This window comes from Oncorhynchus keta, chromosome 31 (assembly GCF_023373465.1).
Source record: "Oncorhynchus keta strain PuntledgeMale-10-30-2019 chromosome 31, Oket_V2, whole genome shotgun sequence".
Lineage (NCBI taxonomy): Eukaryota > Metazoa > Chordata > Actinopteri > Salmoniformes > Salmonidae > Oncorhynchus > Oncorhynchus keta.
The window spans coordinates 13,342,074-13,355,773 of NC_068451.1; the positions used below are offsets into that span (position 1 = coordinate 13,342,074).

A 13,700-nucleotide genomic window follows, 5' to 3' on the forward strand; every position below is an offset into this window, starting at 1 on the left:
CATATGATATGGTAAATATATCCAATGAATCACTAGATTTGATTTATTACAAGATTAAGGGTATACTGTGCAACTTTCATAAGGTGTGGGTGTCTCATATGGGATACTTTATGACGAAATAGGTCTGTATTGAAAACCCAAGATATTTTTTAGTCGAGCAGTTGCAAATAGACTGTGTATTTCATTGGCACACGAGACACCGGTCTGATTTACGCCGGTCTTAGTGGACTAATCCATTGAGGAGGCTGCTGGGATGGCACGGTCCAAGAATATGGGGATTGTGGCTCAGATGCACAAGGCACATCACTTTCCAGAATGCTCTCTCTCCAGCCATTTCATGGGTATTCATTGTTTCAGAACTTCATTGTGTGCATTGTTTGCTGTGTCTATCAATTCCCCATTACATATATCACCAGTAGTAGTCTACATTTACCATTAATTCATATCATTTCTAATCTGCAATGTTTGTTTGCGGTAATTTCTGTTAATGCATTGAATATATTTTAATTACAGTCATTTATTGTTCTTATTTTCGGAGTGGATGTGTGAACTCACAACCTAATGCTACACTTGTGAGAAACACGTTTATTTCAATCCATTTACGAGTTTTGTCAATGTATTCATCGTCTTTTGTTTGAAATGCTCCTGTCAACTAAGGATGCACACCTGATTATGCATATTGATAGAAGTAGGACTAATCTACCTGGCCTGCACACAAATATAGGCTCATAAATGTTCCTATAATGAGCTGTGGAGCTTCTCCCAGTAATTATTCTTCACCTCAAACAGCAAGTAAACAAAGTCTATTTTTAGAATCAATTGAGAATGACAAAAGTTCCTCAAAGTATTTTAACAATATTTCCAGCTCTTTCCCTTTCGATAAACACTTGACATGAAAGTGAAAAATGTAAAGCTCTGATCCAGTGGAAATGTCATAAAATACTTGATTACTTCATATCCCTTGCACAAAGGGCCTACAGCTGTGTCTGTCCTGAGCTCACTGGTGCGGGAAACTCTGAGGGCCCAGAATATTTTATACAATGTTTCAAGTTTGCTAGCATGAGTTTCTGGGTGACCCAGTTGATAGTTGATACAATGTTTCAAGTTTGTTGCAGACAGGGCATGAGTAGCCAATGTGATTTATAGGATATTTATTTTTATCAGGATATTAGGATAGGATATGATATTTTCTACCTGCAGGCTGCAATGTTTTTATGTGTCGGCTTTATGTATGCTATTTTTACATAATTGGCAATGGCCATAAAAGTAACTTTTAGATTTTTATCATTTTCATTTAGATTTGGATAGAATGTAGATTAACCACAGACGATGATTTTGAGATTCAAAGACTTATACATGAAACTGTTCCATGAAAATGTGCATATGAAAATCATGACTAGCACGCAGATTGGTAGAAAGGGTAAGATAAATTGGCCCTCCTAATGGAAAAGATTGCAGAGTGCTGGTGTAGCCTATTACCGGCAATTTCAGGAGCTCCTGCGAAGTGGGCGCAGCAAGGAAAATAAATAGTTTAGTTTTTTTCTGGCTAGGCAATCTTGATCTCTGGCTCTCTCTTGAGTCATTTGTGTGTCTTAATTATTTAATCAAACAGTCTGCTTAAAGCATCAAACAAGTTCAGTACATATACAGTTGAAGTCAGAAGTTTACATACACGTAGTTGGAGTCATTATAACTCGTTTTTCAACCACTCCACAAATTTCTTGTTAACAAACTATAGTTTTGGCAAGTTGGTTAGGACATCTACTTTGTGTATGACACAAGTAATTTTTCCAACAATTGTTTACAGAAAGATTATTTCACTTATAATTCACTGTATCACAATTCCAGTGGGTCAGAAGTTTACATACACTAAATTGACTGTGCCTTTAAACAGCTTGGAAAATTCCAGAAAATGATGTCATGGCTTTAGAAGCATCTGTTAGGCTAATTGACATCATTTGAGTCAATTGGGGGTGTACCTGTGAATGTATTTCAAGGCCTATCTTCAAACTCAGTGCCTCTTTGCTTGACCATCATGGGGAAATCTAATGAAATCAGCCAAGACCTTAGAAAATAAATTGTAGACCTCCACAAGTCTGGTTCATCCTTGGGAGCAATTTCCAAATGCCTGAAGGTACCATTTTCATCTGTACAAACAATAATACGCAAGTATAAACACCATGGGACCACGCAGCCGTCATACCGCTCAGGAAGGAGACGCGTTGTGTTGCCTAGAGATGAATGTACTTTGGTGCGAAAAGTGCAAATAAATCTCAGAACAACAGCAAAGGACCTTGTGAAGATGCTGGAGGAAACGGGTACAAAAGTATCTGTATCCACAATAAAACAAGTCCTATATCGACATAACCTAAAAGTCCGCTCAGCAAGGACATACCCACTGCTCCAAAACTGCCATAAAAAAAGCCAGACTACGGTTTGCAACTGCACATGGTGACAAAGATCGTACTTTTTGGAGAAATGTCCTCTGGTCTGATGAAACAAAAATAGAACTGTTTGGCCATAATGATCATCGTTATGTTAGGAAGAAAAAGGGGGAAGCTTGCAAGCCGAAGAACACCATCCCAACCGTGTAGCACGGGAGTGGCAGCATCATCAGGGTTGCATTGCTGCAGGAGGGACTGGTGCACTTCACAGAATAGATGGCATCATGTGGCAGGAAACGTATGTGTATATATTGAAGCTACATCTCAAGACATCAGTCAGGAAGTTAAAGCTTGGTCGCAAATGGACAATGACCCCAAGCATACTTCCAAAGTTGTGACAATATAGCTTAAGGACAACTAAGTCAAAGTTTTGGAGTGGCCATCACAATGCCCTGACCTCAATCCCATAGAATTTGTGGACAGAACTGAAAAAGCGTGTGCGAGCAAGAAGGCCTACAAACCTGACTCAGTTACACAAGCTCTGTCAGGAGCAATGGGCCAATTTCCACCACACTTATTGTGGGAAGCATGTGAAAGGCTACTCGAAACTTTTGACCTAAATTACACAATTTAAAGGCAATGCTACCAAATACTAATTGAGTGTATGTAAACTTCTGACCCACTGGGAATGTGATGAAAGAAATAAAAGCTGAAATAAATCATTCTCTCTATTATTATTCTGACATTTCACATTGCTAAAATAAAGTGGTAATCCTAACTGACCTAAGACAGGGAATTTTTACTAGGATTAAATGTCAGGAATTGTGAAAACTGAGTTTAAATGTATTTGGCTAAGGTGTATGTAAACTTAAGACTTCAACTGTAGTTGATTTTATTAAAACACATAGGGTGTGTGTATATATAACAAAATGCACGTTTTAAAATTTCATCCAATCAATTGGTCGAAAGAAAAGACTAATCTTCGTTGACCAATATTTTTTGTTGGTGACAGCCCTAGTAGAAATGCATAAAACTAGCTTTAGATGCCCAGGTTATGTCCCCCTCACTTCTAAAACCAAAGTTGCGCCCCTGCATCTACTGGCCCAGTTATATCACTGAAAGCAATGGTATGAAGCCATGATGTGTTCAGGGGTTCAATAAGAGTTTGGCACATACTTGCTCTTATTTACAGACTAGGTTGGCAGGTATCTTAATTATGAACAACTGCAGGGCTCACTTGTCTGTCATACTATGCTGAGCTCTGCAACAAGAAGTCAGTGGGACCTGACTGCATAGGGCGATTCTAGGGCACTGGTCTCACATACGAACACACACACACACACACACACACACACACACACACACACACACACACACAGGTCTTACACACGACACACACACACACACACACACACACACACACACACACACACACACACACACCACACACACACACACCACAGGTCTCATCGATCTGTGGTGTGGTTGGGAGCATTACAAAGTGGTTGAGGTTGAAATTGGTTAGTGGTGCGGTAAATGGCTGCCTCTCTAACATGGTTGAGTTAATCAACCTCACAGTGGTGACTGGAGCAGAGCCCTTCTTAACACAGCAGTACTGAATCAATTATGCAACATAAACACTCTTCCTCTCTTTCCCTATCTTCCGATTCCTCTATACTCTATCTTCCTCTGTCTTCCTCCTCTTCTATTGAAATGTATCTCCACCTCCGTCTCTCCATTCTCCGTCAGTGGGTGAGCATGTACACAATGTTGAACTTGAATCATGGTTTGCCCAGAGGGGTGGAAATTCTCTATCTCTCTGTTTTGTTGAAGTAGCCTACATGAGCAATACATTATCAATTGCTTTAGAAGGTTAATGATAAGGTACACAGGGAGTGGCAGCGCTGTGGAAAAATGCTCTTGACCATCACTGTTTTGCATAACAAAACAATAGATGGTCACATACCTTAGATGTTGAGAAGACTTGCTAGTATATCCTGAGATAGTAGGTGTCACAAGTAAAGGTCGACCGATTAATCGGAATATCCGATTAATTAGGGCCGATTTGAAGCTTTCATAACAATCCAAAATCGTTTTTTTTGGACAACGATTTGACCGTTTTTTTTACACCTTTATTTAACTAGGCAGGTCAGTTAAAGAACACATTCTTACTTTCAATGACGGCCTAGGAACAGTGGGTTAACTGCCTCGTTCAGGGGCAGAAGGACAGATTTTTACCTTGTCAGCTCGGGTGATTCAATCTTGCAACCTTACAGTTATTAACTAGTCCAACGCACTAACCACCTGATTACATTGCACTCCACGAGGAGACTGCCTGTTACGCGAATGCAGTAAGCCAAGGTAAGTTGCTAGCTAGCATTGAATGGTGCGTATCATTGCTCCAATGTGTACCTAACCATAAACATCAATGCCTTTCTTAAAATCAATACACAGAAGTATGTATTTTTAAACCTGCATATTTAGCTAATGAAATCCAGGTTAGCAGGCAATATTAACCAGGTGAAATTGTGTCACTTCTCTTGCGTTCATTGCACGCAGAGTCAGTGTATATGCAACAGTTTGGGCTGCCTAATTTGCCAGAATTTTACTTAATTATGACATAACATTGAAGGTTGTGCAATGTAACAGGAATATTTAGACTGGATGCCATCCGTTAGATAAAATACGGAACGGTTCCGTATTTCACTGAAAAAATAAACGTCTTATTTTCGAGATGATAGTTTCCGGATTCGACCATATTAATGACCTAAGGCTCGTATTTCTGTGTGTTATCATGTTATAACTAAGTCTATGATTTGATAGAGCAGTCTGACTGAGCGATGGTAGGCAGGCTCGTAAGCATTCATTCAAACAGCACTTTTGTGCGTTTGCCAGCAGCTGTTTATGACTTCAAGCCTATCAACTCCTGAGATTAGGCTGGTGTAACCGATGTGAAATGGCTAGCTAATTAGCGGGGTGCACGCTAATAGCGTCTCAAACGTCACTCGCTCTGAGACTTGGAGTAGTTGTTCCCTTTGCTCTGCATGGGTAACGCTGCTTCGAGGGTGGCTGTTGTCGTTGTGTTCCTGGTTCGAGCCCAGGTAGGAGCGAGGAGAGGGACGGAAGCTATACTGTTACACTGGCAATACTAAAGTGCCTATAAGAACATCCAATAGTTTATAGGTTAATGAAATACAAATGGTATAGAGAGAAATAGTCCTATAATTCCTAGAATAACTACAACCGAAAACTTCTTACCTGGGAATATTGAAGTCTCAGGTTAAAAGGAAACACAAGCTTTCATATGTTCTCATGTTCTGAGCAAGGAACTTAAACGTTAGCTTTCTTACATGGCACATATTGCACTTTTACTTTCTTCTCCAACACTTTGTTTTTGCATTATTTAAACCAAATTGAACATGTTTCATTATTTATTTGAAGCTAAATTGATTTTAATTGATGTATTAAGTTAAAATAAGTGTTCATTCAGTATTGTTGTAATTGTCATTATTACAAAAAAAAAAAATTGTCCGATTTAATCGGTATCGGGTTTTATTGGTCCTCCAATAATCGATATCGGCGTGGAAAAATCATAATCGGTCGAACTCTAGTCACAAGTTAATGGTTGACTGCGCTTGTAAGTGGATCAGAGACAGCTTGACTCGGCCAGAAAGCTTGGGTACCCTGAACTTTCTTTGACAGCTCCCATTTTTAAAGTGCCGAATCAGAGTGCCTCGATTGCTGCAGTCACCGGCAGTGTAAAATGATGAAAAGTGCTTTTCTTATACCTCATGAAATATGTATCGTTTCGTTCTCGTTAACCTCAGCGTTTAAGAGTGTGAATTGACAAAAAGTAGACCAGTCAAAATTTAGAATTGGGATTGGAATTTGGTTTACTTTCTGATCTAACTGGAATTGAAACGGAATTGACCCCAACCCTGGTTAGCATTAAACATTGAAGTCCTATTGCCCTTCCCCCTCGGCTGCCCCATTTTGTCTAGAGAGTAGGTGCAGCTAGTAGGAGGAAAGGTGGAACAATAGAGAGGAGGAGAATGGTGATGGTGATGTGTTGTGGCTGGTGCAAGGTTTGGGCACAGTCTACCTCCCCCCTCTATCTCGCCCCCTCCCTCTCTCTCTCGCTCCTGCACGGCCCGTTACCGACAGTGATTATTACCACACAGTGCACAGTCGAGATCGTCTCAGCCACTGGCTGCCTCAGTTATCTAACCGCAGTTTGTCTACAGTTGGGAAGAACAAAGGTGAGACGGATAATGAGAGAGAGGAGGAGAGATGCCTGAGGTCCAGAACAGAGGAGACCGACTGTGGATATGTCTGTGAGATTAGTTATGAACTGACCTCCGTGATGACCGTAGATTGAACAGATGTGGGGCTTAGTGGTTTATGGCTGGGGGAGGAAAGCAATGAAAATCCTTCAGGCCTGGAGGAGATCATCCAGTAGATTGGTTGGATTTGAAACAGCTGGAATAGATTCAGACTGGGGGAGACAGCTGTCTCCAGCTGATGTATGGGATTGTTCTCTGGCTCTGAATCAAGAGCAGATGGATCACAGCTACAATAGAGACTCTATAGGTCCCTGCACATCTTTGTCAGAGGCTGGGGGCTCTAATACATCAACCTGTCACCGTAGTGTCTGGGATAAAGAAAAAGGACTGGGAGAGAGTTTGTAGGAATTGATATGGTCTTGAGTTTCTGTCATACTGTAATCATTGCATTTTATTACAATCCCAACATGCATTATTGCAGTGCAAGAAGAATGTTGTCATGTCCTGCCCTGGAAAGCTACTGGCTCTGGTAGAATAGAGAACCTTGTCCCAGACAGTCTCCTTCACCACCACAGTAACTCAGTTCCATGTATTACAGAACAGCTAGTATATCCCTGAGGGTATGGAGATTGGGTTAAGACGGTTAGTGTCATTTTGTAATCCTGAAAAGTCAAGAGACCATCTGTGGCCTGTCTCTTTCTCTGTCTTTTTTCCCCCTGTGGAGAGAGGTTTTGGCAGGCTTATAGCACAGAGCGGATGAGGGTCATGGGTAGAGGTCGACCGATTATGATTGTTCAATGCTGATACCGATACAGATTATTGGAGGACCATAAAAAGCCGATGCCGATTAATCGGCAGATTTTTATATACACTGCTCAAAAAAATAAAGGGAACACTAAAATAACACATCCTAGATCTGAATGAATGAAATATTCTTATTAAATACTTTTTTCCTTACATAGTTGAATGTGCTGACAACAAAATCACACAAAAATGATCAATGGAAATCAAATTTATCAACCCATGGAGGTCTGGATTTGTAGTCACACTCAAAATTAAAGTGGAAAACCACACTACAGGCTGATCCAACGTTGATGTAATGTCCTTAAAACAAGTCAAAATGAGGCTCAGTAGTGTGTGTGTGAGGCCTCCACGTGCCTGTATGACCTCCCTACAACGCCTGGGCATGCTCCTGATGAGGTGGTGGATGGTCTCCTGAGGGATCTCCTCCCAGACCTGGACTAAAGCATCCGCCAACTCCTGGACAGTCTGTGGTGCAACGTGGCGTTGGTGGATGGAGCGAGACATGATGTCCCAGATGTGCTCAATTGGATTCAGGTCTGGTGAACGGGCGGGCCAGTCCATAGCATCAATGCCTTCCTCTTGCAGGAATTGCTGACACACTCCAGCCGCATGAGGTCTAGCATTGTCTTGCATTAGGAGGAGCCCAGGGCCAACCGCACCAGCATATGGTCTCACAAGGGGTCTGATGATCTCCTCTCGGTACCTAATGGCAGTCAGGCTACCTCTGGCGAGCACATGGAGGGCTGTGCGGCACCCCAAAGAAATGCCACCCCACACCATGACTGACCCACCGTCAAACCAGTCATGCTGGAGGATGTTGCAGGCAGCAGAACGTTCTCCACGGCGTCTCCAGACTGTCACGTCTGTCACATGTGCTCAGTGTGAACCTGCTTTCATCTGTGAAGAGCACAGGGCGCCAGTGGCGAATTTGCCAATCTTGGTGTTCTCTGGCAAATGCCAAACGTCCTGCACGGTGTTGGGCTGTAAGCACAACCCCCACCTGTGGACGTCGGGCCCTCATACCACCCTAATGGAGTCTGTTTCTGACCGTTTGAGCAGACACATGCACATTTGTGACCTGCTGGAGGTCATTTTGCAGGGCTCTGGCAGTGCTCCTACTGCTCCTCCTTGCACAAAGGCGGAGGTAGCGGTCCTGCTGCTGGGTTGTTGCCCTCCTACGGCCTCCTCCACGTCTCCTGATGTACTGGCCTGTCTCCTGGTAGCGCCTCCATGCTCTGGACACTACGCTGACAGACACAGCAAACCTTCTTGCCACAGCTCGCATTGATGTGCCATCCTGGAAGAGCTGCACTACCTGAGCCACTTGTGTGGGTTGTAGACTCCATCTCATGCTACCACTAGAGTGAAAGCACCGCCAGCATTCAAAAGTGACCAAAACATCAGCCAGGAAGCATAGGAACTGAGAAGTGGTCTGTGGTCACCACCTGCAGAACCACTCCTTTATTGGGGGAGTCTTGCTAATTGCCTATAATTCCCACCTGTTGTCTATTCCATTTGCACAACAGCATGTGAAATTGATTGTCAATCGGTGTTGCTTCCTAAGTGGACAGTTTGATTTCACAGAAGTGTGATTGACTTGTAATAATCACAATTACAACAATACTGAATGAACACTTTTGTTTTAACTTAATATAATACATACATAAAAATCTATTTAGTCTCAAATAAATGAATAAATAATAATGAAACCTGTTCAATTTGGTTTAAAAAACAAAAACACAGTGTGGGAGAAAAAATTCTAATATGTGCCATGTAAAAAAGCTAACTTTAAGTTCCTTGCTCAGAACATGAGAACATATGAAAGCTGGTGATTCCTTTTAACATGAGTCTTCAATATTCCCAGGTAAAACGTTTTAGGTTGTAGTTATTAGAGGAATTATAGGATTATTTCTCTCTATACCATTTGTATTTCATATACCTTTGACTATTGGATGTTCTTATAGGCACTATGGTATTGCCAGCCTCATCTCGGGAGTTGATAGGCTTGACGTCATAAACAGGGCTGTGCTTCAAGCATTGGGAAGAGCTGCTGGCAAATGCAGGAAAGTGCTGTTTGAATGAATGCTTAAGAGCCTGCTGCTGCCTTCCACCGCTCAGTCAGACTGCTCTATCAAATATCAAATCATAGACTTAATTATAATATAATAAAACACACAGAAATACAAGCCTTAGGTCATTAATATGGTCACATCCGGGAAACTATCATTTCGAAAACAAAACGTTTATTCTTTCAGTGAAATACGGGACCGTTCCTTACTTTATTGAACGTGTGGCATCCCAAGTCTAAATATTGCTGTTAAATTTTACAACATTCAATGTTATGTCATAATTATGTACAATTCTGGCAAATTAAATATTATTATTATTATATAAATTAATTATGGTTTTTGTTAGGAAGAAATGGTCTTCACACAGTTCGCAACGAGCCAGGCGGCCCAAACGGCTGCATATACCCTGACTCTGTTGCACAGTACGCAAGAGAAGTGACACAAGTTAATATTGCTTGCTAACATGAATTTCCTTTAACTAAATATGCAGGTTTAAAAAAATATACTTGTGTATTAATTTTAAGAAAGGCATTGATGTTTATGGTTCGGTACATTTGTGCAACAACAGTGCTTTTTTCGCAAATGTGCTTGTTAAATCAATCATCACCCGTTTGGTGAAGTAGGCTGTGATTCAATGATAAATTAACAGGCACCTCATTGATTATTTGCAACGCAGGACAAACTAGTTAAACTAGTAATATCATCAACCATGCGTAGTTAACTAGTGATTATGATTGATTGTTTTTTATAAAATAAGTTTAATGCTAGCTAGCAACTTACCTTGGCTCCTTGCTGCACTCGCGTAACAGATGGTCAGCCTGCCACGCAGTCTCCTCGTGGAGTGCAATGTAATCGGCCATAATCGGTGTCCAAAAATGCAGATTACCGATTGTTATGAAAACTTGAAATCGGCCCTAATTAATCGGCCATGCCGAGGCCATGCCATCGCTACTCTGGATGGTTCTGACTTAGAGTATGTAGACAACTACAAATACCTAGGTGTCTGGCTAGACTGTAAACTCTCCTTCCAGACTCACATTAAGCATCTCCAATCCAAAATTAAATCTAGAATCGGCTTCCTATTTTGCAACAAAGCATTCTTCACTCATGCTGCTAAACATACCTTCGTAAAATTGACCATCCTACCGATCCTCGACTTAGGCGATGTCATCTATAAAATAGCCTCCAACACTCTACTCAACAAATTGGATGCAGTCTATCACAGTGCCATCCGTTTTGTCACCAAAGCCCCATATTCTACCCACCACTGTGACCTGTATGCTCTCGTTTGCTGGCTCTCGCTTCATACTTGTCACCAAACCCATTGGCTCCAGGTCATCTACAAGTCTGTGCTAGGTAAAGCCCCGCCTTATCTCAGCTCACTGGTCACCATAGCAGCACCCACCCGTAGCACGCGCTCCAGCAGGTATATCTCACTGGTCACCCCCAAAGCCAACACCTGCTTTGGCCGCCTTTCTTTCCAGTTCTCTGCTGCCAATGACTGGAACAACCTGCAAAAATCACTGAAGCTGGAGACAGAGCAGCTCACAGATCACTGCACCTGTACATAGCCCATCTGTAAACAGCCCATCCAACTACCTCATCCCCATACTGTATTTATTTATTTATCTTGCTCCTTTGCACCCCAGTATCTCTAATTGCATTCATCTTCTGCACATCTGCCATTCCAGTGTTTAATTTTTATATTGTAATTACTTCGCCACCATGGCCTATTTATTGCCTTACCTCCCTTATCTTACCTCATTTGCACTCACTGTATATAGACGTTTCTTTGTTCTACTGTATTATTGATTGTATGTTTCTTTATTCCATGTGTAACTGTGTTGTTGTATGTATCGAACTGCTGTGCTTTATCTTGGCCAGGTCACAGTTGTAAATGAGAACTTGTTCTCAACCAGCCTACCTGGTTAAATAAAGGTGAAATAAAGTTTAAAAAAATAATTGTTCGACCTCTAGACATGGGGGCTAGAATGGGATGGAGGGAAGGATGGCGAGGGGGAGCAGAGACAAGGTTGTGGCCGTGTGCTGGAGCCATGCTCTGTCCTCCTGGGAAGTGTGCGGCCAGCCTGTCCTGTGGTGTCCAGCCTGTGGTGCATGTTGATGCTGGTCAGCCCTGGTTACATCACTGCTTCAGTAAGCAGGACTGGAGTTGCTTTAATAATGGCATCTCAGCTTGACAATGACTCAATACAGCTGTGTGTGCGTGTGCGTGTGTGTGTGTGTCTCTCTCAGAAGGGGCAGACTGGAACCTGGAATTGGCCCATTTATTTTCTCAAGGCCCCCACACCAGCCCATTTCTTTCCCCATTATTAGCCAGATAATTATCATATTGCGCTAAAAACCCAAGTTAGACAGGCTCACTGTGCTAAAAATGGACCAGTCCATCTGGCATTTCAGGCAGCGGTCCTGGGTGTCAATGCTTGCTGTCCATGCCTGCAGCCATGGAACATCGTATGAGTGTGCTGAGGAATCCAAGAGGCAGCTGTTCATTACAAGTGGTGCTTCAGCACATTAGACGTGGACTAGAACACTGAAGTTAAGCAATGGTTAGGCAACCACTTGGAACAAGTGGCTTGCATCTCCATGTCTGTGTCTGAACACTGTTGCTCCTTCACTTTGCCTCAGAGGTAACATTCAGACTGGCCTGATCGATGTACAGCTTCTAGGTTGTTGTAGCATCAGACCGTGAAGCATGATGAAGACGAGCTCTCCCTGAGTCATGTGCGGTCTAACTACTTCTCCAGGATTAACTCTGTGGGTCTCTGACATATCTAGGCCAGTCACAATATGTTTGTGTCTCACAGCAAAATGAACAGTCTCAATTGGGACACAATTAAGGCCAAGGCTAGCGAAGCGTGACTGACTGCAGAGATGCACGTTTACTATCTGACTGTAAATCATTGACCTCCAATTGAAAAGGCCCTTTTCACTCAATTTCACTCCCTTTACATCAAGATGAATTGCCCTGCTTAACTGAGGAGATCGATTAAATCCGTTACTTCTCACTTCTAGCTGTGGCTGTGTTCTCTTTGACGGCTGATACTTTTTGACGGCTGATACTTTTCCAGTGTTGATAGTCTGCTGAGAAATGTTTAGCTGAAACTCTCTGGTCTTTGAAGTCTTGGCACGTCTTGTCAAATGTAGATGAAGATTATAGGAATGCTTTATATTTCAACGCTTCTCTTAAATGCGTGCAGCCATGGAGGCAAGCGTGAATATGTAGCAAAGAGATGTTTATCTGAACATGTGCCGGTTAACCAAATGAATACTCTGTTAGGGCTCCGAAGAGCGCCAGCTCGGAATAATTTAAAGGCTGTGTAGAGAGGGATCCAATTTTCTTATGCACAAAGAGAAAGTGTGGTCTTATTATGAAGTTCTACTTTACTTACAGTTGAGTGTGCACACGTTGGTGCTTGTTTAATTTAAAATATGAGTAGGGCTGTAATGGGAAATGATTTGATGAATTATTTTGGGGTATTTGAGTTACTGTGGATATGGACTGATATGTAATAACATGATTGTATGTGGAGGATGAGGGCTGCAGTAGATTGTATGTGGAGGATGAGGGCTGCAGTAGATTGTATCTGTGGGGAGATGCAGACAGAAGCATTCCCTTGGGGAAGGGAAAAAGGAGTTTACCATGAATGTTTAAGTACCATATTTAATGAAGCCGTTTGGCGCCTGTTACTCTATCATTATCTGATGTAACTATGTACTGATGATCTTACCTTTGACCTGTATCAAATGTCTGCCAAGTGTTGAATGTTGTGTAAAGTCCAGACAGGATTCGAGCACACACTGATAATGGATCTGTGACACTGTGTGATTCTGTAGCATCCGATGTTGTGACTTCCTACAAGCCCCCTGGTATTTACAGAACATTCGGTGCTGTGTGATTAATATAGACATATTCTCTGCTCCTATTCCGGAGGCGTCTCCCTGATGCAACTTGTAATAAACCGGATTGATTTGTAATTGATTTGATTTATGTCCGCTCTCCTTTTTGATCACCTGGAAATCCCTGTTACAAGGACCTATGAAGTATCTGTGTGATGTAGACCTTATGATCTATTTATATAGACAGAAACTGCAGTGGAAATGCAGAGTTGATGTGGTATTACCATCCTTATAGAGGCCAA

General features: G+C 42.0%; 1 protein-coding gene across 4 annotated transcripts in view; it reads left to right on the forward strand.

The window, feature by feature from the left end:
- Nucleotides 1-13,700, forward strand: part of LOC118364475 (SH3 domain-binding protein 5) — a 43,483-nt gene that overhangs the window by 16,100 nt on the left and 13,683 nt on the right. The gene's annotated exons all lie outside the window — the stretch shown is intronic.